The sequence below is a fragment of the Schistocerca americana genome, chromosome 4, assembly GCF_021461395.2.
Source record: "Schistocerca americana isolate TAMUIC-IGC-003095 chromosome 4, iqSchAmer2.1, whole genome shotgun sequence".
Taxonomy (NCBI): domain Eukaryota; kingdom Metazoa; phylum Arthropoda; class Insecta; order Orthoptera; family Acrididae; genus Schistocerca; species Schistocerca americana.
In genome coordinates this window covers 534,557,038-534,583,948 of record NC_060122.1, presented here as the reverse complement: position 1 = coordinate 534,583,948, position 26,911 = coordinate 534,557,038, and the positions used below count along the sequence as shown (strand labels likewise).

General features: G+C 42.1%; 1 protein-coding gene and 1 pseudogene across 1 annotated transcript in view; one reads left to right on the top strand and one right to left on the bottom strand.

The window, feature by feature from the left end:
* Nucleotides 1–26,911, top strand: part of LOC124613600 (neuroendocrine convertase 2) — a 1,535,239-nt gene that overhangs the window by 919,197 nt on the left and 589,131 nt on the right. The window lies entirely within an intron of this gene.
* On the bottom strand, nucleotides 23,678–23,795 carry LOC124614101 (annotated as a pseudogene).

Below are 26,911 nucleotides of genomic sequence, written 5' to 3'. Positions count from 1 at the left end.
AAATTTTGAACTTCAGGCTATCTCTGACGTCTATACCAACATACTTAGCGAGTTAACGTAACAATTTGCAGAGCACATGAACACTATATAATAATAATAAAAATAATAATAAGTCGGAAGTAACCCGTAGTTGAACTGACTGTACCCAACAATGTAGACCGTGTGGTTCCAGGCGCTGCAGTCTGGAACCGCGAGACCGCTACGGTCGCAGGTTCGAATCCTGCCCCGGGCATGGATGTGTGTGATGTGCTTAGGTTAGTTAGGTTTAACTAGTTCTAAGCTGTATGGAACTAATGACCTCATAAATTGAGTCCCACAGTGCTCAGTCCCATTTGAGCCAGCCAACAATGTAATTTTTGAGGTGAAAAATAAAGAAAATAGCGATAACACAGTTTATTAAAGATGATGATGATGTGTGGATTGTGGGGTGCTCAACTGCACGTTTATCAGCGCCCGGACGAATTCCCAACCCTTGCTCAGTCCAATCTCGCCACTTGCATGAATAACGATCAAATGATGAGGACAACACAAACAGTCAGTCATCTCGAGGCAGGTGAAACTTCCTGACCCCGCCGGGAATCGAACCCGGGACCCCGTGCTCGGGAAGAGAGAACGCGACAGCGGGTTATTAAAGAAACCGCATGAATACATAGTAATTTAGAATAATGACATCTAACACGAATGTGTGACAGCAGCTCAGAAGGAATCAAATCTGGAGAACAAGTTGACTGGTTCGGAGAATACTGAGAAATACGTACACCTACATCCATGCTCTGTAAACATTCTGCGAAGTGTATAGAAGAGAGTACTTCCCATTGTTGTACGACGTACCTATGCTCAAAAGCATTCACACACCGCTACGTAACGCGGAATTGGCCACTATATGTCACGAGAGGTCTACCTGCCAAGATAAAAGGCAGAGAGTGTTGTGTTGTCAGTACAGCAGCAGTAAGAACAAGATGGGTCGGTCAGGAGAATTCACGACTTAGAGCGTGAACTACTCGTTTTATGTCACCTGAGTAACAGAACCATCAGGGACCATCTATAGCTGCCCAAGCTAACTGTTAATTATGTGATTGTGAAGTGGAAATTCGCAAACGAAGAACCTCACTTAAACGAACACCAGGCAGACCCCCTGTTTGACGGATAAGAGCCGCCCAACATTGCGGTGGACGGTTGTATAAAATCGCTTGAAATCAGCGAAAGGTTTCATTCGTGAGTTCCAAAGTACTATTAGTAGTCCAACTATCACACTGGCTGTGCTTTGGGAGTCAAAAAGAATGCGGTGCGATGGTCGGGCAGCTCCGCATAGTTCACAAATTTTCGGAGTCAATGCTAAGTGGCAATTGAGGTGGTGTAAAAAGCAACGCCTCTGTATAGTAGATGACTGAAAATGAGTTATTTGGAGTAATGAGTTAAGCTCCACCCTGTGACAACCCGACGGAAAAGTTTGAGTTTGGCGAATGCTTGGAGAACGTTACCCGCCATCATGTACAGAGCCAACACTGAAGTACGGAGGAGATGGTGTTGCAATATGGAGTTGTTTCGTTGTTAGGGTGTGGTCCCCTTATTGTGCTTAAGAGAATGCTATTTGCGGAAGGATCTGAACCCATCTTGCAGCATTGTGTGTTGCGAACAGCAGATGAACAGTTCGGAGACGATGACTGTAGCTGCATGACGATTCTCCCAACCATAAACCATCATATGTGAGTCATTCGTTCGTCGACAATTACATTCCTGAAATAGACTGGCCTGCTCAGAGCGGGCTGCCATTTCTCCACAGACATTCGGACACTTCAGTGAAAGTGTTGCCAGCAGAGTTAAAGGGTGGACACATTTCATATTCATGTTCACTAATGGGTGTCCGGATACATTTGATCAGACACTTTCGTAGGGGTTCTTTCCGTTCCATTCGCGCATGGAGCGCAGGAAGAAGGAAAACTTAAACTTTCATGTTCGCGGTTTTGTTGGTCCGATCTTACGTTCGTAGTACCTACCGGAGCGATGCGTACAGGTTCCGGACAAACATATGGAAACACCAGAAAAACGCCACCACGCCTAATGTGGTTTAGAAAAGTCGATGGCATTCAAAAGAGGTTCCAATCGTCTCAGAATTCAGTATGACAAACAATTTTGTATTGCGGGGAACCGCAGCTGTTGAAAGGCTTGATGTCAGGAAGAATTGCACTCACAGCTGGTAAAATTGTTGTTTATTAGAACACGATCGGTTTCGCGGCTTTAAGCCGCATCTCAGTCTGGAACCGCGCGACGGCTACGGTCGCAGGTTCGAATCCTGCCTCGAGCATGGATGTGTGTGATGTCCTTAGGTTAGGTAGTTGTAAGTTCTAGGGGACTGGTGACCTAAGATGTTAAGTCCCATAGTGCTCAGAGCCATTTGAACCATTTGATTTTAAGCCGCATCATCAGGTGAGCAATGTTAAAAGATCACAGACACACCCACCGCTCCTAGTCAAAAGTTACTATTTAGAGAACGTCGTCAATGTTATGATGAGCGAAAGGTAAAGAAGAAAACTGACCCATTCATTAAAATTTGCCTACGTCAGTATGGCAGCTGGGCAGCTCAGTGCAGGGCAAGGCAAAAGCCACGAAACCGGTCGAGTTTTAATAAACAACCATTCTACCAGCTGTGAGGGGAATTCTTCCTGACATCAACTCCGTATGGCTCTCAAGGTATTTCATTCTTCCAGCAAAACAGTACCAAGTTCGGGTAAAGATCACGCACTATTCCCTGTAAAGTACGAAGAGACCATAAAGGCTGAACAGTATTGAGCTCCGGAGACTATGGTTGCCAGGCAAGACGCTACAATTCATCCTCGTCATTACGAAACAATTCCTGGACGCTGTGTGCTTTGTGGACAGGGGCCTGTCGTCTTGGAAAACAGCATCCTCACTGGGGAACAAATATTGTACTATAAGACGGACGTTATCAGCCAGAATAGTCACGTAATCCTTGGTAGTAATGCGAACTTACAGTTTACCCATCGAGACATGACTGTCTAAATCATCACCGAACTCCCGCCACCCCTCAGCCCTGGAACGTAGACTGCCATAAACTGAAAACAGTGTGGAACAAGGCTTGTCGGATCACATGACTGGCTACCAATGCTCCGTAGTCCAGGCTTCGGCACCACGTTTGCCTGTTACGGTTCTCCAGTGACCTTTGCAGCTTTCGTCACAATCCTCATCAATGACCGATCATCTGTCACGATCACTTAACATAAGCTTACTGAATGATATTTTTCCATTTTCTCTGTATTCGGTATAGATCTTTCATATGGTGCCTCTTGAAACACCAAAACATTTCAGCTCCCTTGGTTACGAAGTCACCTACCATACGAGCACTGTTTGTGCACCATCGAATTCACTATCTCTGACACAATGCGTCGCAGTTATTCAGAATAGTATTCAGACCACAACTGACACTTGGGTTCTACATCTACATCTACATTTATACTCCGCAAGCCACCCAACGGTGTGTGACGGAGGGCACTTTACGTGCCACTGTCATTACCTCCCTTTCCTGTTCCAGTCGCGTATGGTTCGCGGGAAGAACGACTGTCTGAAAGCCTCCGTACGCGCTCTAATCTCTCTAATTTTACATTCGTGATCTCCTCGGGAGGTATAAGTAGGGGGAAGCAATATTTTCGATACCTCATCCAGAAACGCACCCTCTCGAAACCTGGCGAGCAAGCTACACCGCGATGCAGAGCGCCTCTCTTGCAGAGTCTGCCACTTGAAATTGTTAAACATCTCCGTAACGCTATCACGCTTACCAAATAACCCTGTGACGAAACGCGCCGCTCTTCTTTGGATCTTCTCTATCTCCTCCGTCAAACCGATCTGGTACGGATCCCACACTGATGAGCAATACTCAAGTATGGGTCGAACGAGTGTTTTGTAAGCCACCTCCTTTGTTGATGGACTACATTTTCTAAGCACTCTCCCAATGAATCTCAACCTGGTACCCGCCTTACCAACAATTCATTTTATATGATCATTCCACTTCAAATCGTTCCGCACGCATACTCCCTGATATTTTACCGAAGTAACTGCTGCCAGTGTTTGTTCCGCTATCATATAATCATACAATAAAGGATCCTTCTTTCTATGTATTCGCAATACATTATATTTGTCTATGTTAAGGGTCAGTTGCCACTCCCTGCACCAAGTGCCTATCTGCTGCAGATCTTCCTGCATTTCGCTACAATTTTCTAATGCTGCAACTTCTCTGTATACTACAGCATCATCCGCGAAAAGCCGCATGGAACTTCCGACACTATCTACTAGGTCATTTATATATATTGTGAAAAGCAATGTTCCCATAATACTCCCCTGTGGCACGCCAGAGGTTAGATTAACGTCTGTAGACGTCTCTCCATTGATAACAACATGCTGTGTTCTCTTTGCTAAAAACTCTTCAATCCAGCCACACAGCTGGTCTGATATTCCGCAGGCTCTTACTTTGTTTATCAGGCGACAGTGCGGAACTGTATCGAACGCCTTCCGGAAGTCAAGAAAAATAGCATCTACCTGGGAGTCTGTATCTAATATTTTCTGTGTCTCATGAACAAATAAAGCGAATTGGGTCTCACACGATCGCTGTTTCCGGAATCCATGTTGATTCCTACATAGTAGATTCTGGGTTTCCAAAAACGACATGATACTCGAGCAAAAAAAAAATGTTCTAAAATTCTACAACAGATCGACGTCAGAGATGTAGGTCTATAGTTTTGCGCATCTGCTCGACGACCCTTCTTGAAGACTGGGACTACCTGTGCTCTTTTCCAATCATTTGGAACCCTCCGTTCCTCTAGAGACTTGCGGTACACGGCTGTTAGAAGGGGGGCAAGTTCTTTCGCGTACTCTGTGTAGAATCGAATTGGTATCCCGTCAGGTCCAGTGGACTTTCCTCTATTGAGTGATTCCAGTTGCTTTTCTATTCCTTGGACACTTATTTCGATGTCAGCCATTTTTTCGTTTGTGCGAGGATTTAGAGAAGGAACTGCAGTGTGGTCGTCCTCTGTGAAACAGCTTTGGAAAAAGGTGTTTAGTATTTCAGCTTTACGCGTGTCATCCTCTGTTTCAATGCCATCATCATCCCGGAGTGTCTGGATATGCTGTTTCGAGCCACTTATTGATTTAACGCAAGACCAGAACTTCCTAGGATTTTCTGTCAAGTCGGTACATAGAATTTTACTTTCGAATTCACTGAACGCTTCACGCATAGCCCTCCTTACGCTAACTTTGATATCGTTTAGCTTCTGTTTGTCTGAGAGGTTTTGGCTGCGTTTAAACTTGGAGTGAAGCTCTCTTTGCTTTCGCAGTAGTTACCTAACTTTGTTGTTGTGTTGAGAACTCTGCATATGTACCGTTCGTGGTCAGATAGAACAGCGCGACCTGCAGGCCTGGCAAACATCGGCATTTATGATTAATTCTGCGTTTCTCGCGGAGTTTCCAATTTTTGTCCAGCCCCTGTGCGTAGTTGCAGTATCTTCCTTTATTCATTAGTTGATAAACGTTGTCAAAACTTCGTAAGCAGGCTTCGCGAGATAGCGTCAATCTTCCAGCGTCTGTCAGTTTAGTTTGATCAGGATTCCCGTGACACTCTCACATCGGTAATTCAGATGAAAAACGAGGCAAAATGGAAGAAATAAATATACAGATACGAGAAAAGCATGATGACGTGATAAATTGGCAGAAATACTAGTTTACGTCAAATGTATGCACTTGTGTGTAGCAGTTACGAATGACCTTGTTCAATACATACAAAGTTTTAGCAGTTTTAGACACATGTTATGTCCTTGTTACTGGCGTTGGTTTCGTAGGTCATGCCTGGCGAATGCCAAAACGTTACATTCGACAATGTAACAAGCGATTCGTCGTTCTTTGTCCAATTCAGCTCTAATTTCTAATAGTCGTGCCAAGTCTCGTCATGTCGTTGAACAGGGCTATTGACTAAGAAGGAACAGATTTCAAACATTTATTGCTTCCAAATTACAGAAGATGGAAACACAATTACAACGTTCCTGGAAACAGAAAATGTCAAATGTTTACACATTCAATGTAAGCACCATGTGTTACACAACGGATATAAAAACGGTGGGTTATTTCCTGCCACTAACGAAGTAGATGTCTCGTTATCGAATTCACAGCTCCAACAGTGTGATGTCACAGATTTTCAAGATTATCAGACATAGCGGGGATAAAAACATGTTTTTTTTACGTAACCCCACATACAAAAGTCACAGGGTGTGAGGTCTGGAGACCTGGGAGGAGCAGATGATGAACATCATCGCATGTGACTTTTATCTGCAGGATAACCTAAAAGACCGCGTTTTTATCCCCACAAAAAAAAAACCTGACACTCTTAGAAGTCTGCGACATCGCATTGATGAATCTGTGAATAAGATAACGAGAGACCAGCTCCTTCGTGTGTGGCTGGAAATAAGCCACCATTTTGATATTTGTCGTGTAACACATGGTACTCTCATAGATACGTAAAAATTTGACCTTTTCTCTTTCTAAGAACATTGGAATTGTGTTTCTATCTTGTGTAGTTTGGAAACAATAAATTGAAATATGTTCCTTCTTTTTGAATAGTCCTGTATATATCTAGTTCCTGATTGGTGAGATGAAGCGTTAAACATGACATAATTTTCTTAATATTTGCCCAGGATAAAATTATTTTCGTCCTCCCAATTACATGCACACAGCTTCGCTGTGCTTCGTTTTAATCCTGCTACACCTCTCAGAACTTGCATAGAGATGCAGAAGCGCCGCGTCTGAGAGACAATGCCGCTCGCGAAACGCCTCTCGGAGAGCGGCGTTTCCAGAAAATCGCAGAATGGTAGCTATTTTTACGCCCAATTAGCATGGCCCGCCGGCGTGCCCCCGCCCCCTCCGTCTGCCCCACACCCATCTTCCGCTTCTCAAGCGCGGAGTGACGTCATTAGCACGTTGGCACTGTTTACCTTGTTAGCCCGTCCCTCTGTTTATTCTCGCGACAGTTGTAATTAACTCGTCAGCGGCTTTCCACTGTCCCGCATCTATTCAGTTAATCACCAGGCACAAAAAAAATTACGAGGTATCTTTTTGCATCAGGCCATCCCGACAGGCGAGCTCATAAGCAAATGTAGGAAAGAATTTCTGTCAACTGCAACATACCCCAGTTAAGAAATACAGTGCAGTTATGGGCACCTCATTTGGTCTAGCTTTGTCCATGAATAACATGTGGCATTTATGACCAATTTCAGACCACGTTTTATTATATTTTGTCATACAGCGTACGAAGAGTCATGCTGCTGAAGCTTAGTGAGCCGACAAGAACAGTAGTACTGCACCCCACGAACGACAGACTGCCGCATAGCGTGAGAACGAAGCTGAGGTCGTACTAAAGGGTGCACAAAAATCTTCGACTCACCTGTTTGAATTGGTGCCAAACGCGTAACTTTGTTCATCTGCATTTACTGTTTAAGTGTTTGTGCAGAGTTACATCTGTATTGATGTTAAACAACTTGATGGCTTTCTTATTATGATTTTACTAACTCTAATTTCAAGCTCAAAGTTTAGTTAAGGATTTCAGTTAATGTTATTTGCCACTGGCGGACTAAAGCGACAAATCGTGAGAGCGCCCTGAGCAGGCATGCGCGAAACAATCGGGCTAACTTACCAGGCGATCTAGAACTATCTTTCACACCAGCAACATGTTCGTAATGCGAGTGGACATTGTGTTTTACTCAGTTTAAATTAAAGTTTAAACCAGCCTCGGGGAACGTTCGTAAACAAAGTCTACGACTAGTTTCCCGAGAGAGAGTACATGTGTGTAGAGGATGTTACGTAATTTAGCTTAAAAGTGAATTGTTAATTAAAAATGCCACGGCAACATTTATATGTTGTTTCTGTATTGCAAAAAAACTTGTGTGATGACAGCTGTTACACATTGTTACGGTCCTCGGTAAGTAATTACATTGCGTCATATTTGTTGCAAACCGTAATACTAGACTGACTCTTATAAAATTTCATTATAATACGGGGTATCCTGGCCGGCCGGAGTGGTCGTGCGGTTCTAGGCGCTACAGTCTGGAGCCGAGCGACCGTTTCGGTCGCAGGTTCGAATCCTGCCTCGGGCATGGATGTGTGTGATGTCCTTAGGTTAGTTAGGTTTAATTAGTTCTAAGTTCTAGGCGACTGATTACCTCAGAAGTTAAGTCACATAGTGCTCAGAGCCATTTGAACCATTTTTTTGAATGGGGTATCCGGATTAAACATATAGTTAGTAAAATGCAACAACTTGAGAAGTAATTGAGTTATTTGTTGACAGTACGTTTCTACAAGTATGTGACTCAAAATGTTTTCTTACATACTTAATACGCCTCGATATCCGCATCATTAGTGGCGCGACAGACAACTTACCTGTATTCCACTCCAAGCGTTTTGCACCACTGCAATGGCAGTATTTGCAGTTGTTGCACGAATGCGTTGGCGAATATCTGGTAGGTCACTAATTGACGTGTGGTACACTGATTCTTGGTAAACCCCCAAAAGACGTACGGATTAATTCAACCGTAGCCATTGGAACGGCGTGCTCGGCGTAGTGGCCCGACATCGAAAGCAAATTCCCGGTTTCCCGAGGCTGCTTGTCCCCTTTCTTGATTGAAGTAAGTGGGAAAATCGTCAGTTGATCGTAGTCCATACTCACCCCGAAAACACCGTTTTCTCAGTGTAACACAGGGCGAGGTGGCTGTGAGGTCTAAGGCGACTTGTCACGCTTCGCGTGGCTGCTCCTGTCGGAGGTTCGAGTTCTCCCTCGGGCATGTGTGTGTGTGTGTGTGTGTGTGTGTGTGTGTGTGTGTGTGTGTGTGTGTGTTTTGTCCTTAGCGTAAGTTAGTTTAGTTAGATTAAGTGGTGCATAATCTTAGGGACTGATGATCTCAGCAGTTTGGTCCCATAAGACTTATCACAAAATTTTAATTTTTAAAACTGCAACAGACTTTAACTCCGGTAGAGCAAGCACACAGAATACTTCGTGCTGCGAAGTCCACGTGGCTACTGATGCACGTTTAGGTGAGGCAACAATTACGCTCATGCACACGCAGTACTAACTGAGCCAACAATTACACTCATGCACACGCAGTACCAACTGAGCCAACAATTACACTCATGCACAAGCTGTACCAACTGAGCCAACAATTACGCTCATGAGCACGCAGTACCAACTGCCGCAAGTAAACACAAGAAAAACATTTCAAATTACTATACTTGTAGAAGCAAATCGCCACTAAATACCTCATTTACATTCTAAATTATTACATTTTATATTATTATAAGTTTAACGCGGACACCATGTAAATCGTTTCCTGATTTTGAGACTGAAGTAATAAAAAATCGCGTAGCATACCAGAGTTTTGAATTCTCACTGTCGTAGCTACTGACAGCTACAGAAAACACAAAGCAAGAATATCTCTCCGAAGTCACGTTAGTAGTCGATCTGTGGAAAATGTTAGAGGGTGTTCTCGCGAAATACCCAACGTAGCCTTCCACATGCAACAATTCGCAAAGAACAACATGGGCTGTTACTGCGTCAAGGCAGGAACATTCCACACTTCATCCTAACTAGTTAATTAGTCAGGAAAAGGTAAGGTGAAGTTTTACGAATATTTCATCACGCGTGTCAAAGATGTATGAAAGCATGATGGATTTTGCTCTATCAGTTCTTCTTCCAAGAGTCCAAAGATGTTTCAGGCATCGCCGCAACTAAACATAATTATGAAAAGTGCTTACGCAAGTTGTAGAAGTGAGTGACGACGACATAGTGAGCAATCCCACAGTATCCTGGCTGCAGTGCTAGATCTTCAGTGCACCCAAGAGTAGTCTAAGACCTGAATATCAAGTGTGTTCATTGTCATGACTCCCGAGTAGTCAGTCTTGCAGTACTGGCCCTATTTTACTAGCTTGGCTACGTGTAACTTTTGCTATTTGTGATATCACGTTTATTGTGTAACGTTTGTCTCCGTATTCACTACCTACACGAGAAACTTTTCAGGTACAATCTACACAGTTCGTATTTTACTATCCGAAACATCTTCCTCAGTGGACCAGCTCAATTATCAACATTTTATATTAATCATTTCAATAAAACTATTTTTTATACTGATGCAAATCAAACTTTAAAACGAAGTGCTGTATGAATATACGAAGCCCCAGCACGTCTGAAATGAATTTCCTTTCATTACTACCGCAATTTCGCAGTGGGATGATCCGCCCATTGCCTATAAGAGGATTCAGCCAGCGGTTTTGTCATGTGAGACCATGGAATCCAGCAGAAAAGCCATTAAGCATTAGTGTTAATACCTAAAGCTGCTTCGTACATCTTTTGTTGCTGAAACGGGTGAAAGTGGATTTTCACGTTTTGTGTGGCAAATCATTCAGTAATCAATTAGGACCAAGCTACTCACTCGAGTTTCCTGGTGGCTCACGAGAGACGAAACAGAGGAATTAAAGTAGGACGAGAAGTTAATGCACTTAATTTGCTCTTTTAACTGATTTGTTTCGTAGAGGAAATCGAACTGAACATTGCTAGAATTCTATTGGTATTAATCCACAGCAGAAGACGAGGGAAAATTTAAAGAATGTCTTTCCGTAGACGAACAAATTCAACTTTTTGCTTTTTAATGTCTGTAGTGACCAACTAGGTCCCCACCTACCTTCTTTCATTTTATAATTTCTTACATTACCCGTACGTTTTCATCTTCTTTTCATTTTCTTCATCCATTTGAACGGCTTCTGAATTTTTCCCATGTAACATTCTAAATTTAGTATTTCATCCTTAAATAAGTGCATCTCTGTAGTTTAAGGTCATCGAATATTTTTATTTCTGTTTTTCTATTAACCTCTGTGATTCCTGCTTCCGTCGATTTTATTTTCCGGATGGAATGTAGTATTTATTTTAAACTGCTCTCGCTCATTTTACATCTAATTGAAATCTCATATGTTATTGTACACGAAGCCATACCTGCGGACCTTTTGTCTGGCGCCTTAAATTTATGTAGTACATACTGTATATAATTTTGACGGTATCCGTATATACCGATAGTCTGACGTAATCACTACAGAGTAGATAAACTGTGTGTGTGTGCATGCGTGCAGTGAACCAAAAAGCAGCAGTGCATGTTCAACAGTCACTATCACAAGAATTCATACAATTCGAGATTACTCCGTATCCGATGATCTCGATGTCAACGGGACATAAAAACCTAATCTTCCTTCCTTACGGGTTACAGCAATTTCTTCCAGTGAAATCAGGAAAATAATTATCTCTCTTAAACTTCCTGTCACGTTAAAATCCAAAACGCCGAAGGACAGTGGGTACAATACGAACACTCTTCTTTTTGGAAGTTATATTGTGTAATGTCTTCGTTAAGACATAAACTGGAGAATTAGATAATCTTATCTCCAGTTATATGCCAAATATAATGAGTCATTTATTACATTCTACCTGTCCCAAGCTTTTCACTTTCATAACTTCTCGCTTTACGACGATTTAACTGTTATTTTTGTATAATAACGTTTCCACTAAAAATGTTAACAATCTGTCCACATTACTGGCCTCATTGGACTGAACTGCATCCCTTGTTAGGGTCACAGGTAGTTCTTAACTCAACGGGAAAGATCACAAACTTCTGTAAAGTTTACTGACCTAGCCTCTTCATACCACTTAGTTTTTTGCAGTCCATTGAAAGGCGAATCGTAGCATCTTTATGACGTACTCTTGGCAAAAACTGATCGCTGCTATTCGTGACTCCGATATTCAGGCATAGTCGAAATTTCACAAGAGATGCCTATTCACGGCGTTACAGTTGGTTGAAATAACAAAACCACACTTGTCAAGAGGTCGCGTGCTCACATGCATGATAAACCACATTTTTGCAAATATACTTCTCATGTACAATTAAAAATTAATAATTGTCTTAATACTTAACAGGTCTGCATTGCTCGCAAACATGCAGCACGAAATACACTGCGCTATACAATTAAAGGGGCCGGCCGGGGTGGCCGAGTAGTTCTAGGGGCTACAGTCTGGAACCGCGCGACCGCTACGGTCACAGGTTTGAATTCTGCCTCGGGCATGGGTGTGTGTGATGTCCTAGGTTTAAGTAGTTCTATGTTCTAGGGGACTGATGACCTCAGAAGTTAAGTCCCATAGTGCTCAGTGCCATTTATACAATTAAAGGGTCATTTTTTCGAAACACCGAAGTTCTTTCCGTTTGCAAAGCAGAAATTTGATTCACAGATGTGTACAACCTCCCTCTGAGATGGTGAAAAAACGGTCTCAGCTACACTTCAAACGGTACGGTACGGCACATGTAAAAAAGAGGGCCAAAGCTCAGTAGTTGACGCGAGGCACCAAATTTCACCACAGTTCTGTGTCAACGAAAGCACCCTTTCCGTTGGACATTGATTCCCACACATTTCACGTCGAAAACGGCAATTTGCACTGCTATGAAGAACAAGACGACATTAATGACGATCTTTGCCGCTGCTGACATCACATACGATACAATCCTTCTCTAAGGACAGGGTGGTCCTCCAAACCCACTAAACTTGAGCGCATCTTTTGGGAGTGTAGTGCGACCACAATTTTTGCTCCAATGTACAATGTACAGCGCGATAGCACTAGAGAACGCTCGAAACTATTCGACGAAATCAGAACGTGATCCGAAGCAGCGAAGGGTGCTCTGCGCATTGTGTCCTCCTGTTTCACGCCCTCCTGTGGCGTGATCACGTGGAGGTCCGACTTCGACACATACGTGAATAAGAGGGCAAATGGTTCCTCTAAGAGGCCCTAGTTAGACAACTCCGTTGGCACCAGCTGCACATCCTGTTTCGCACCTTAAAAATGTCACTGTACAAGACGGTCATTCACTGAGCCCTAAGTGCCTGTGAGACAGGCAACCACTTCGACACATCTCAGCTGAGTGGCACTACACCGCTGAACTGGAGCCGGCTGACAGCATGTGAAGTAGAAGAGTGTGGAAAAGTATGCCTGTCACGCCGCCACCTAGGAATCAGTGAACGGCTCTATACCGGGACATTTTTAAAGTGCTCAACAAAGCTGACCGGTGGCATCGAGGAAGTTGCTGAATTGCGGAGCCTTAGAAGGACACTCTGCCATTACATTCGTGCATGTGTCAATGTCGCAGACCCCCGCGATAACACCGCATGGGGGCGTGAAGGAGGAGGACTGGAAAAGCATAAAGACCCGTTGTTGCTTCGGATAACTTTTAAATTTTGTCGAATTGTCTCCTGTGCTACCACCCAGCATAAAAGGCGGTTGGGTTTCAACGTTGGGCGTCGCGGTTCTGACCACCATCGCAGTGGCGTCAAGAGAGAGAGTGATAGGTAGGCGACCATCTTCCCATCGTGAGACATGAACATAGTGCGCCGGCCACAATTGTGGTGAAATCTGGTGCCAGTGTGACGTCATAACCTACCACACGTTTCATGCATAGCTTAACCCGAGAGTGACTTTGCATGGCGCCACGCTTTTGCACTATTACAGTGGAAGGTTGTAGGCACCTTTGAGCCAAATTTCAAACCTCTGAGTCTCAGTGGTTCAAATGGCTCTGAGCGCTATGAGACTTAACATCTTAGGTTATCAGTCCCCTAGAACTTAGAACTACTTAAACCTAACTAACCTAAGGACATCACACACATCCGTAGCGGTCGCGCAGTTCCGGACTGAAGCGCCTAGAACCGCTCGGCCACCGTGGCCGGCAGTGGGAGACAACTAGGGGGTTTCGAAAAAGTGACGCTTCAGTTGTGTCGTGGATTGTACATCTTCACTGGCTGCCAGCAAGGTTAGCACTCTAAATTAAAGCACGAAGTGATTCGGGCTGCTCGTAACTTTTCTTATTTTTCAAATTCACTTTCCTTATTTTTCAAATTTTATAGTCTCTTTATTTTCATTACATTCTATTGACTACATTGATAAGATATTTACCCTTAAGTGAATTCCTGTGTGTCGTCTTATTCCTCTAATTACGAATATTAATTATGAGTTTCGGGAAACATGCCGCACCCCAGTACAAAACCAGTGCATAGGAACGCTCCGCCGGTACCACTTAAGTTAAACCCTTATTTCACCAAATTGCGGTACCGGGTACACAGCCACATGCTCCTTAGTCACATACATTGATCAATATTTTCCTTTGACGTCAGCTGGTTGCCGCAACATGTCAGGTGCTTTGAACGACAATAAAGTAATCGTTGCTGCAAGAGCCAAAAACGGTACATATTTCAACACGTTCCTGCATAGGAGACAGGGAAAGTTGGAACCCATGATACGTCGGTTATCATTTCTCACTTGTGTATCCTGTCATGTATGGTTACATCCGTTTCTTTGCCTGCAACAGTTCCCGGCCGACCTCTATACCTTCAGGGAGTAAATACATCACCACTTGACCCTGAATGTTATCAGAACTGTTGCAAGAACACTTTCTGCGAACGATATTGTTTTTTCTTTTCCTAGGCCCAGAGAAGCGGTTTCTGGACTGTAAATCAAATACTCAACACTAAAGAGCACTAAATAAATTTTACTTTCAACTGTGCGTAGTATTGATAAAAGAAAGCAGAAGCAGCGTTAAAAATGGATGAACAGATTAAAGTGTATGTCTGTTGAAAACATTACCAAACGATTTTTAATCTAGCGGAAATGTCTGTAGGCAACAAATTAGGTATCTAAGGATCTGAATTTATGCTCAGAAATAGTTTCAGCACTGCCATTGTTTGTGGGGTGGTAGCTGTAATTGATGAAGTTTGAGGAATGGGAAAGAGAAGGGGAATAGGAAGGGGAAAGGCAAAGAGAGTGAGGGAGTTGGGAGACTTCCTTCAATCCCGGTGAGTGCTACAATATCCATCCAATCTTGAACTGTACATGCATTATGAAAAATATTTGAGTTTGTAGAAACCTGTAATGCATGCAGTCGTCTAGAATTCATGCTAAGCAATGAAATTTTCTCAGCAGACATCCATTTCAAAATCGCTGGAGTAAATCGAAGACTACGTTCATTAATGATGTACCTAGTGAAGCATGGCGGTATTCTGATTCTTTTTTCTTTTGATCTTGTCTGTAACATTTGACTGAATTGACTTTAATCGCCGACTCGGTGTCGAATAAGTGTTGTTTAGTTTTTGTGTGAACAGCCGATGTATCACCGGAGTCTGAATACAAATATCAAACACTTGAAGTAGAAAATGATAAGCTACTAGACTAAACATTATTCCGGGAATACATGGTAGGCAGCAGCGTCTAAGGAGGACATCAGAAAAGACGTCACTCATCCTTAGCTTGACAAGATTAAATTTTACTCCTGTTAATCAGTTGGTGCCAGGCTCTAGGTATCCTTTCCGGCCCCCTAACTGTGAAAACTACAGTCTGGTCAGAATTACTTCATAGTTAACTCAACACGCACTTGAGCTGCCTTCCTCCTATCTGAGCGCTCAACGTCACACCCGAAATGTTCGCCGTTGCCAAACCACTACAACAAAAGCTTAGTCCAATTCCATTGTTTGAGTAGTGCTGTTCATGAAACGTGCGTATTTCGTTACCGTTTTTGTACGTGTTTTGTTTTTAATGTGTCTGTTAAGCCCAATGAAAAGAGAAACAAAAGTGGAGAGCCCAGGATTCGAGATGTAAAAACACAAGTGAAGAAAAGCAGGCAAGGAATTGGGTTTAAAGGACAATCGCGGCAACTTATGTGTAATGTGCAGGAACACTTTTACAGGAAGGCCGAAAACGGAAGACCTCTCTTACCAATATCCAAATTAGTCGCACGAACCCCAAACAAAGTTAATGTTAGCAAATTGACCGTACTTCGCATTCATAAAGAAAGGTACAGAAGGAAAGAAGTGAAGCAGGACCTCCTATAAACGTTTTCCCACGCCGGGAAAAAGAAGTACTCAGAAACGTGCAACTAATTTAGATTATTTCTCACAAAAAGTGATCCGGCGTCTCATATACAATAAATTACGCAATAGATTCAGATTCTGCGACTATACATTGATGTCAGCTGTTTGTGACATACGGAGTCGAGCTCAGATTTCCCACTTATCACGAACAGTCGCCTCAACCACTTCAGTTTACCGAGAACTCCTCCAGGAGCGACCCAGACTTTCACATGTCACGATGTCCACAATCCTTTTCCTCGCACATTTCGTAATTCACCCAAAGGGAGAGGCAAATATTTATCGTTATTTTACCCCATCGAAGCAGTGATACATAATTTATGGTTACAATGTCTGTGTTTATACACTGTCTGTAGCTTCACAACAGATGTCTTTTAGACATGCACACATGTCTGAAGGAACAGACACTGTTACTGCTCGGATACCTGGAGTTGTGAGGGCAGCCGCTGGTAATAAGTGAGAAATCCGGTTTCGAGTCCCGGCCTGTTACAAATTTCCTTGTGTTACAAACAGCTAACGCAATGCGTTATCGAAGGCAACGAGAATCTGTTTCGTAACGTTTACCACAACTGTAATCGTCAGTGATACCATCTGTTCCTTCTGACGTACATGCATGTCTGAAGGGCGTTGGATCGTGAAGCTATAGACACTGCAGAAATACAGACATTGCGACTATGCCGCGACGTGCTAAAATGACAACGTAATACGTGTCTCCTTGTAAAGTATGTATGGATGAAGGAGATTATACTGTGAAGCTGTTTAACACAGACATTGTAACAATCACATACACAGTTATTGTCATAACGGTGACCAGCCTACCTTAGATAAACTTCTATGACATTGATGCCGAACTTCTTGAAAGCATCAAAACGTCGTTGTAGCTGATCCTGCAAAGTCGCAGTTTTAAATGAAAAAAAAAATCAGGCCGTAACATGTTGATGTAACAAGAAGGCGTAGCCACGCGACGATACAGACTTTTGCGTGGAGTAAGACGTTAATTTACGAGAGATTATTTGGCTCAATGAGAACACCCAAATGCAGGTCATACTGTTAACGAAAGTTTGGAGTGACGACAAAGGAAAAGGTATGTCACACCCCACTGGTGAAGGTGGTATAATAATTCATTTGCTTGCCGATACCGACCACAGCTTTATTCCCGACTGCCAGCTGTTTTTCAGATCGAAGAAACCGTCAGAGCATCATGAGGAAATCAATCATTAAACATTGTTAAACTGATTCGGAAATACATTGTTACCATGTTTATCAAATCTATCAGTTATTATTTTCGAGAAGGTTTCATACCACTCGGTCTTCAAAGATCTGTCTGTAATCCTGTCCTCTCGAAAGGATGATAAAATTTAGTTATTATGACGAGAGAAGGTTCCTATCTACCATAAACTGAATAAAGTAGAACTTTTGGAACTCGCAATACATCGTAAATCATAATTTCCAAAGTACGTTATCGACGAGGTAGCTTATAAATACGGACACAGAGTCATAATACTATCGCCATATCACAGCCACTTTAACACAATTGAAATTATTCGGGTGCAGGTGAAAGGATGTGTTGCTAGCAGATATAAAAATTTTTCTGTGAGTGAAGTTGAGAAACTGACTATTCAGGGCCTGAAAAATGGCACCGAAACGGACTGGATGGCTCTTGTGGATTATACGAAGCGAATAATTGACGAAGCACGGAATAATGAAGGTTTTCTCGAAGGCAGAGTTACGGAACTTATTATAGCTTCCAGCTGCTCTTCCACTTCCGAAAGTTCCAGTGACTCTGAAATGAGTGGTATCTACCCTCTCTCGAACAATGCAGCTTTCTGCAGCTAGCAGTCGGTGGGGGTATGTACAGTCGGTGACAGAATTCACAAAACCCCCTGCCTTATCGTTATACTGAACTGCTTAGCTTTATTGTCTGTTAACACAGCATAAGATGCAAGGAAACGAAATGCTACGACTATACTGTCTGCAGGTGTGAAGTTGAAGAACTATCTGAGCATTATCAAACTCGTTTAGATAATGTGAGACACTATGTTTTTGCTGATTAATTTATTTCCTATGTTTAACTGCTGTGTTCGATAAACTAACAAAAGAGCTCTATTTACTATGCACTGTACTAACGCAAATCAGCTACAACTTAAGTATAATACGCACTTTGGGCTTCGAAATGGCCTGTGTCTACGTTCAGTCCACAGATTTACCAAACTAACGTTACAGCACTACCATGAAAGTAGCCAAATTTAGCACTAGGGGAGATACATAATAAAATCCAGTTCCGAAGTAAAAAATCCAGTTCCGAAGTAATTCAGTGCCACAATTAAGTCAACAGGAATGACAGAAGCAGAAAAAGCAGAAATTAAATGTGCAATTCAGCAACTTTATCACCTTTAGATCTGCAGATGGCAAAATAAACGTAGCGACAAAACGTATGGTGGAGAAGTTGTCTTACGATTTCTTTACTGACTATCCGGCTGCCAGCCAGTGACTCTTTCACAGAATAGGTCAACATCGTATCTCCAGTGAGATTAGAACCGAAATCTTCTGCTTGAAGGGCGACCACTTTACCCGTTAGCTAGCATGCAACTGCATAGGGCAGCACACCTTTTTCGTCTCTATAACGGCTAAGATGGAGAATTGGCAATGTCAATGGAAGTAAGCTGCAGTCTGTTGGGACGAGCTTGCTGGACTCAAAAACATAAATTTGCTACCTGTCTGTCATCCCTTAAGTGAGAATAATGAAGAAAATTCAACATAAAGGACAAGAAAATATAGAGGGAATTTACCAAGATACTTCTGGACCTCTCCAGGAAGTAAATGGACAGTCACATAGTCGTCGAACATATTGTGCAACATTGCCTCTTCTCTCAGACTAACTACATGTATTTTGCGTCCGTTAGCTGTGAAGGGGCAATTTCAAAATGGTACCTAATACGGAAAAATTGATTTATGTTTCATTTCGACATGTTTGCTCAGCCGATGTGTTTCCTGAGCTAGCTGACACTGAGGAAGATTGCCCTTCAAAGACGCGCCGTCGCTCTGTGTCACTGCATTGACTGAGAACATAAATGCCCAGTACAGGCCACTGAGCTATATTCGCATTTCCTTAACCATGGCTTAGGTCTAAATCGTAGTTACGAAAAATGTACAGATGCACTGGCTGTAAGTTGAACATCATAAATGAAGAAAGGAAAAATTAGGAAAAATTATTTGGAGGTTTCTCCTCTTCAATTGGTGTCTAGGTTTTTTTCGTGTTTCTGCCTAGAGCGAACGAAAAATTAAAATCTCATTCAACGGAAGCGATTCTCTCTTTTAGCATCACCAGCGGCTATTAACAGTGAGTAAATAACGTAAATTTTAATAATTCATGCTTTAAAACTGTTTTCCTTATAAATTCTTGCATTGGTGCCACCTCTAACAAATAATCCACAATAAAAAAACCACATAACACTGTTTGTGAAGGTTTGCATCTTATAATCTAATATGACGCAGTACGTCAAAGATCCTGTATTTGGAGGGGTTACTCCTCTAACCGAAATATCAGCTCTGAAGATGGTTCTCTATGAACCGAAACCGGTCATATGAATAATCATTTTGCAATGAAGACGGATTATATGTAACACTGTAAAATCACTGATTGCGGCTGTCCTATCAGAATCACTGATTGCGGCTATCCTATTAGACATTATGTCTGTTTTTGCAAAGGTGTTTTTCGTTGCGACGAAACTTTTTCACGAAATTCCAATCACCAACTTTCTCGAAACTTCCTGGCAGATTAAAACTATGTGCCCGACCGAGACTCGAACTCGGGACCTTTACCTTTCGCTGGCAAGTGCTCTACCATCTGAGCTACCGACGCACGACTCACGCACGCTACTCACAGCTTTACTTCTGCCAGTATCTCGTATCCTACCTTCCAAACTTTATAGAAGCTCTCCTGCGAATCTTGCAGGACTAGCACTCCTGAAAGAAAGGATACTGCGGAGACATGGTTTAGCCACAGCCTGGAGGGTGTTTCCAGAATGAGATTTTCACTCTGCAGCGGAATGTGCGCTGATATGAAACTTCCTGGCAGATTAAAACTGTGTGCCCGACCGAGACTCGAACTCGGGACCTTTGCCTTTCGCAGGCAAGTGCTCTACCATCTGAGCTACCGAAGCACGACTCAACCTTGTACTCACAGCTTTACGTCTGCCAGTATCTCGTCTCCTACCTTCCAAACTTCACCAACTTTCTCTTCCGAATGCGAAAATATTTTTTTGACGCCGATCTGCATCGGGAGAAACGATCACCACGATAAAATAAACGAAAACAGAGCACAGAAAGATATAGGTGTTCGTTCTTTCCGCGCGTTATACGCGATTGGAATAATAGAGAATTGTGGAGGTGGTTCGATGAACCCTCTACCAGGCAATGAAATGTGATTTGGAGAGTATCCATGTAGATGTAGATATAATTTCATATCAGTCTGGAGACTGCTGGAGTGGCTTTATAACGCTTTTAAAGTAGAGCCTGTGCACATCAGCTTGTCTCCTGCTAACAGTTGCTCGTCGGCTTAACTGAGTTTCACATAAACCGAGTAAACCAGAAGGACAAATAGACAAGGAGAACGGACATCTTACTCTTTCCAACAACGTGAAAAAGTTACGCGTTGGTAAGGCAACGAATGTAGATGAAATGAGGTTGATGAAATAAATTAAGCATGTCGAAATGAAACATTAATCAATTTTTCCGTATTAGGTACCATTTTGAAATCTACCCTTCACAGCTAACGGACGCAAAATACATGTAACTGAGGCTTTCACTGAGTTGCTTTAAACACGTAACTCTAGGTCGCAGTAGGGAATATCGACCATCCGATACTGTCGTCCTCCCGGTGTGATGCAGTTCCCAACTAGCACCCCACAATTTCATCGACAAGCTCAGCATAGTCACAGTTTCAGGAAGATAGACGAACAGAGAGAGTAAAATATGTTTACAGAAAGTGAAACATATAACTTTCCACGGAATCAATAGAGTTTAATGTTATTTTAACAAGCCTAATCTCATCTTAGCAGTCATGAGGGGCACAGAATGTGGTGATTAATTTCGATAATATATTAGTTTCTTAAGAGAGGCCTTTGGGTTTCGTAGGGACTGACGGAAGTATCTTTCTTGTGTGAAAATACTGAAATACTGCGTGGTTATATACTCGTAGTTACATCAGCAGTTTCCTGAAATTATACCTTACAAAAGGAACCTGCCATAGGTCGCTCTGTGACACAGCTGAAACTTCCCTTGCTGAAAAAAAGGTGAAAATAAAGCGACAATTATTTTGTTTCAAGTGCCGACACTCAATAGTTTCCGAGAAAGAGACGGTCAAAGTCTTGCCACTAATTCATCAGTTAGCGCACGCAACAATAAACCAAGAGAGCTGGTAGCGTATTGGCTGACAGCACAGTTTCGAGTTTTTGTGATCCGTATTCAGATCCAGTCTTACGTTATTTCTTTTTCTGTCGCAGGAGAATGTCGCCTCAATGACAGCAATGTTTTTTTGACATTAAGAAATGGAATGGAATTATTGCGAAAGGAAATAAACATTTCAAATATCATTAAAATAGATTTTATTACCACAAATCTTGTAGAGACTTACATGAAAACACACAAAATTCTAGTATTTCAGTTTTTCCTTTTTTTACTATTATCACTCCACCATGTTATGCTGTCTTTTCACTTCTGCTATTACGAAAGGAAAACTGTTTACAAGTATATAATATTAAAATATATGTTAAAGCTGAGTAAATGTACAGCAATTAGTGACAAAAAATGTCTTTATTACAGCTCTAAATTTCGACCACTGTGTTGCTATCGCCAGATCATCAATATCGCTTACTGTACAATTAGACCCTATCTGTAGCCTTTATCTATTTCACTACTTCAGAGCAGAGTGCGAATTTTGGTCAGACTATAGAGTCTCGTTAAATAAGTTAAAGTTAAATGGTTACTAGACAGCTGTGACAGAAACTAGTGCCAGAGAACGAAGGGTGGGTCTAGACATGTAATGAACATTACGTGGAGATGCTCATCTTTGATTACAGCACGAAGCACTTTTGGACAAAAACGAGTCTATTTTGCGGTATATAAGATTTTCTTCTATAATTCTGTACGTCATTTAAGCACGACAAAAGGATATAAGATTAGGATTAGTGCTACAAATAAACAAAAAGTTTCTATTCATCCCGACTACATATTCCAATTACTAATATCAAGTTTCTTACCGTACTCTCTGAAGGCCAGTGGGCTCCAACGACATAATACACAGCTACTGAGTATCATTCACTGATCACACGTCTGTTGGCATGTGGTGTCACATAATATCCATGATCAAACGGATTTTCAGCAACAACATCATTTACCAAGTAGCACATTAAAGACTTATTTTAAATGTTGTAGTTTTGTTATTCTCTATTGGCAAAGGTAACTTAGATACGTCCGCGCAGGCATTTTATTCTCTTTATTTATTTAATGGCTGCTAAAATGAGATAAAAATAGTATGATTTAATTTCTTAGCTGGTGATCCGATCGTTCCTGTAGTTTGTTTTGACTGAATGTCACAAGAATTTTGGTTTGCTAGTTTAGAAAGTTCTCACACTAATAGCTAAACATTTCCATGAGGAAATGCTACCTTGTTCGTATGATATACGCCAGATACAGCTTGGTTTGAATCTGAGCGGAGTGCAACATTGCGGACTGATGTGGAGTCACTATCTGACGCTTTATCCTATTTAATTTATTTGAATTTATTTCATTTAGCCAACATGAGCTTTGACATTTCCATTATTTCAATGACGCACGGATTAATGCGTAACGGAATTCACAGTGTGAGCATCGGATTTGACGCTGAAGAGTTTGATAAAATTACTGCGCAGCGTTTTCGTCTGATACCATAACATTCGTTATGTGGAGTGTTCCACTTGCATATAAGACTTGTATTTTGCAGATTCTAGAGACTTTTATGCTATTTGTGGTACACAGAAAATGAACTGTTAATTAGAAATACAGTTCCGACATTTTCAAACTGAATTTCAATTTGCAGCTATGCATTATTTGAATCTGCTGGTAATTTCGGTTCCAGCATATATCTTTTCCTATGTATGAAACCCGAGTGGATCAACGTTTAACAGTCACCTCTTCTTCGTGAGTAAATGGATAGTAACCTCGAGCAACTGTTGTTTTCTGAAGATGTTATTGGTGCCTTTTTAGCGTTAAAAAGATCAGTACTCGCTACCAAAATTTCTGTCCAACTAAATAAGACGACGTTATTCGCCTGGTCTGTTACAGGAGGTATCACATACGAGAAATTGTTCTACAAATATCTAATACTAGTTACTGTACTAGTTGCAACACCTCTATGCACAAACGAGCTTGGCTAAGAGGTGATTCCACATCCCCTACATTCTCTGATCTTGTACCTTCAGACTTGCACCTGTTTCGCTGTCAACAATAGAAAGCACTCCGTCTTCAGGCCACGAGTGGCCTACCGGGACCATCCGACCACCATGTCATCCTCACTGGAGGATGCGGATAGGAGGGGCATGGGGTCAGCACACTGCTCTCCCGATCGTTATGATGGTATTCTTGACCGACGCCGCTACTATTAGGTCGAGTAGCTCCTCAATTGGCATCACGAGGCTGAGTGCACCCCGAAAAATGGCAACAGCGCATGGCGGCCTGGATGGTCACCCATCCAAGTGCCGACCACGCCCGACAGCGCTTAACTTCGGTGATCTCACGGGCACCGGTGTATCCATTGCGGTAAGGCCATTGCCGCTGTCAACAATAAGGGACAGATAGATGCAAACGATACACATGAAAATAGTAAGTAGTTTATTATTTCAAAAATAACGGCCGCAACTCTGAATACCATTGCGAGACTGGACGGTCAATGGCTTGATGGAAAAATGTTTGCGATTGCCTACGAATCCGTGATTGTATCCAGGATTGTACCTCTTCGTCCGAAGTAAATCGAAGTCTCCAAAAGTAACCGATTCGCAGGGAGAAAGATTGTGATTGTGCGGAAGATGTGTAAAAGCTTCCTAGCGAAACTTCTGTAGCGTAGTACAAATATGTGGCAGGCCCAGATGTTGCCAGGATTGGTTTGAGTACGCTGCAGAAGTTTCACTTGGAAGCCTTTACACATCCCCCATACAGTCTCGATCTCTCCCCATGTGGTTTGCATATTTTTAGAGCTCTGAAGAAAGACATTCGTGGCCGTCGATTTGCTTCGGACACGTAGATACACGTCTGCGCTCAACATGTTTCTAAATGCGACAGCAATGATCTTTCCATAAAGGCTCTGACTATCTTGTCTCACAGTGAAATAAATATATTTACAGTTATGGCGGTTACTTTTGAAATAATAATTATTTTACTTACTTTTTTACGGTCCCGTATCTCAATAGGTAAAACACGAACCCTTATAGGATCTCTTTGTTGTCCGTCTTTGTCTCAGGAACGGTAGCCGTATAAGTTGAATTTTATGTCACATATTAAGATCAACGGCCCCTTGGCTATGAAAAAAGCGAAGCTTCCGAGTCAGTGCATTCAAAAGCTACGGCCGTTTATATCACATATTTTGACGGTTCGAAACTCAGACATCAAAACCACAGGGCACTTCCCGTTGATCTAGCATCATGAAAATTGCCAAGAAGCAAGGGCTCACGCTACAGCTAATGGAAAAAAAATCGAAAAATTGTTAATTTTTAACTACACCACACGAAAATAATTTGTCATTTGTTATCAGAGTGTCTGTCCATCCGACTGTTAAGACGACTTTTTCTCAGGAGCGAGGAGAGGTACCAAGCTGAACTTCGTCACATACGTAGGTCTATGGTCCCTTAGCAACATAATAATCGTTATCTTCTAAGTTAGTTCAGACTGCAAATACGCCTATTTGTGTCACATATTTTGATATTCACAAACTCACTCATTAAAATCTGTAAGGTACTTCACCTTGACGTAGAATCATTCAGTTTGGCTACAAGAAGGTTTTCACAGCACAACTAATAGCAAAACGCAGAAAACTGTTAATTTGTAATTATATCACACGAAAAAACTATCCCTATTATAGGTCGCATACAAAGTTCTATCAGCCTGTCTTCTTCAAAGAGCACAAGAGAAACTGGAAAACAAAATTGGTGAATATCAAGGTGGCTTTCGCCCCACTAGATCATGCACATAACAAATTTTCGATCTAGAGACCGAGTTAAAATACCAAGCAGTCAGAAACAGCCCAATAATTTGTACGTTTGTTGACTTTAAAAAGGCACGCGACTTAATTGACCGACAGGCACCTTTTGATATCCTTGAAGAACAAGGGTTGGATCCAAAAACCCTTAAACTCATCAAAGAAACATTGACCGATACTATCTACGAGGTGCCGGCCGGTGTGGCCGAGAGGGTCTAGGCGCTTCAGTCTGGAACTGCGCGACTGCCACGGTCGCAGATTTGAATCCTGCCTCGGGCATGGATGTGTGTGATGTCCTTTGGTAAGTTAGGTTTAAGTAGTTCTAAGTTCTAGGGGACTGATGACCTCAGATGTTAAGTCCCATAGTGCTCAGAGCCATTTTGATTTATGTCCCAGGTGAAATTCATGGGCGAAATATCCGAGCCCTTCCTGATCAAAAGTGGCGTCCTCTCCTATCCAACCTTGTGCTGGACAAGGTCATCCGCGAATGGGAGAAGGAATTGATGAATGAAAACTGCTGGAAACCTATACATATGGGGCGAGTCAAGGATGACATACGGATTTCATATTTAGTTTTTGCTGACGACGTAGCCTTACTAGCGGATGATGAGATAACAGCAATCGAACAGGTTGAAACCCTTAAAGAATGTGCAGAGAAAGTTGGTCTGCAAATACATTTCCTAAAGTCTGAGCTCATTGCCACAAAAACTGATACCCAAAACGTAACTACAAAATACGATTATATCAATAGAGTCCCATATTTTAAATACTTAGGTGAAGTCCTTGAACCTATGGGACGAGAGAAAGTAGCACAAAACAATCGCCTCCTATGAAAGAACCTACAAAGTATACAACAAAAGATGCTTGTCCAAAAACACTAAAATTAGGCATTATAATACAGTATTAAAACCTGAAGTTCTGTATGCCAGTGAAACCCTGACAGTCCACATAAAAGGTGACCTGGAAAACTTATTAAAGGAAGAACGTACGATTATCAGAGAGATACTAGGGCCAAAGAAAACAGAAGAGGGCTACAGACTTCAATCTAGTCAAACAACTGAGAAATTCTCCAACTTTGCAGCAGACATTAGAAAAAGGCGGTTAAAATTTTATGGGAACGTCTCTAGGCTTCACAAAACAAGACTTACGCACAAAATTCTTAAATACATAGAAGGACTTAAAACTATACCCCGGATACAAGAGGTCAAAAAGGACCTACAAAAAGCTGAGATAAATTATTCGGATATTTTGGACAGAAAGGTATTTAAGAAGAAAATTGACGAATGGGAAGTTAAGTCAGAGAAAGAAGCTCCGAAGGAAGCAGGAACAAAATGGACAAATGGTTCAAATGGCTCTGAGCACTATGAGACTGATATCATCAGTCCCCTAGAACTTAAAACTACTTAAACCTAACTAACCTAAGGACGTCACACACATCCATGCCCGAGACAGGATTCGAACCTGCGACCGTAGCGATCGCGCAGTTCCAGACTGCAGCACCTAGAACCGCTCGGCCATACCGGCCGGCCAAAATGGACAAAGGAAAGGAAAAGAGCCCTTGTAGAAAGAATGAGAGCAGTGTGGAAAAAAAAGGAAAAAGAATCAAGAAGGTATGCGAGGTCCAACAGGGTCTAATCGCACACTATCGGTTACCCGACATCAAACTTGAAATTCAAACATTCTCAAAAGTCTTGGAGT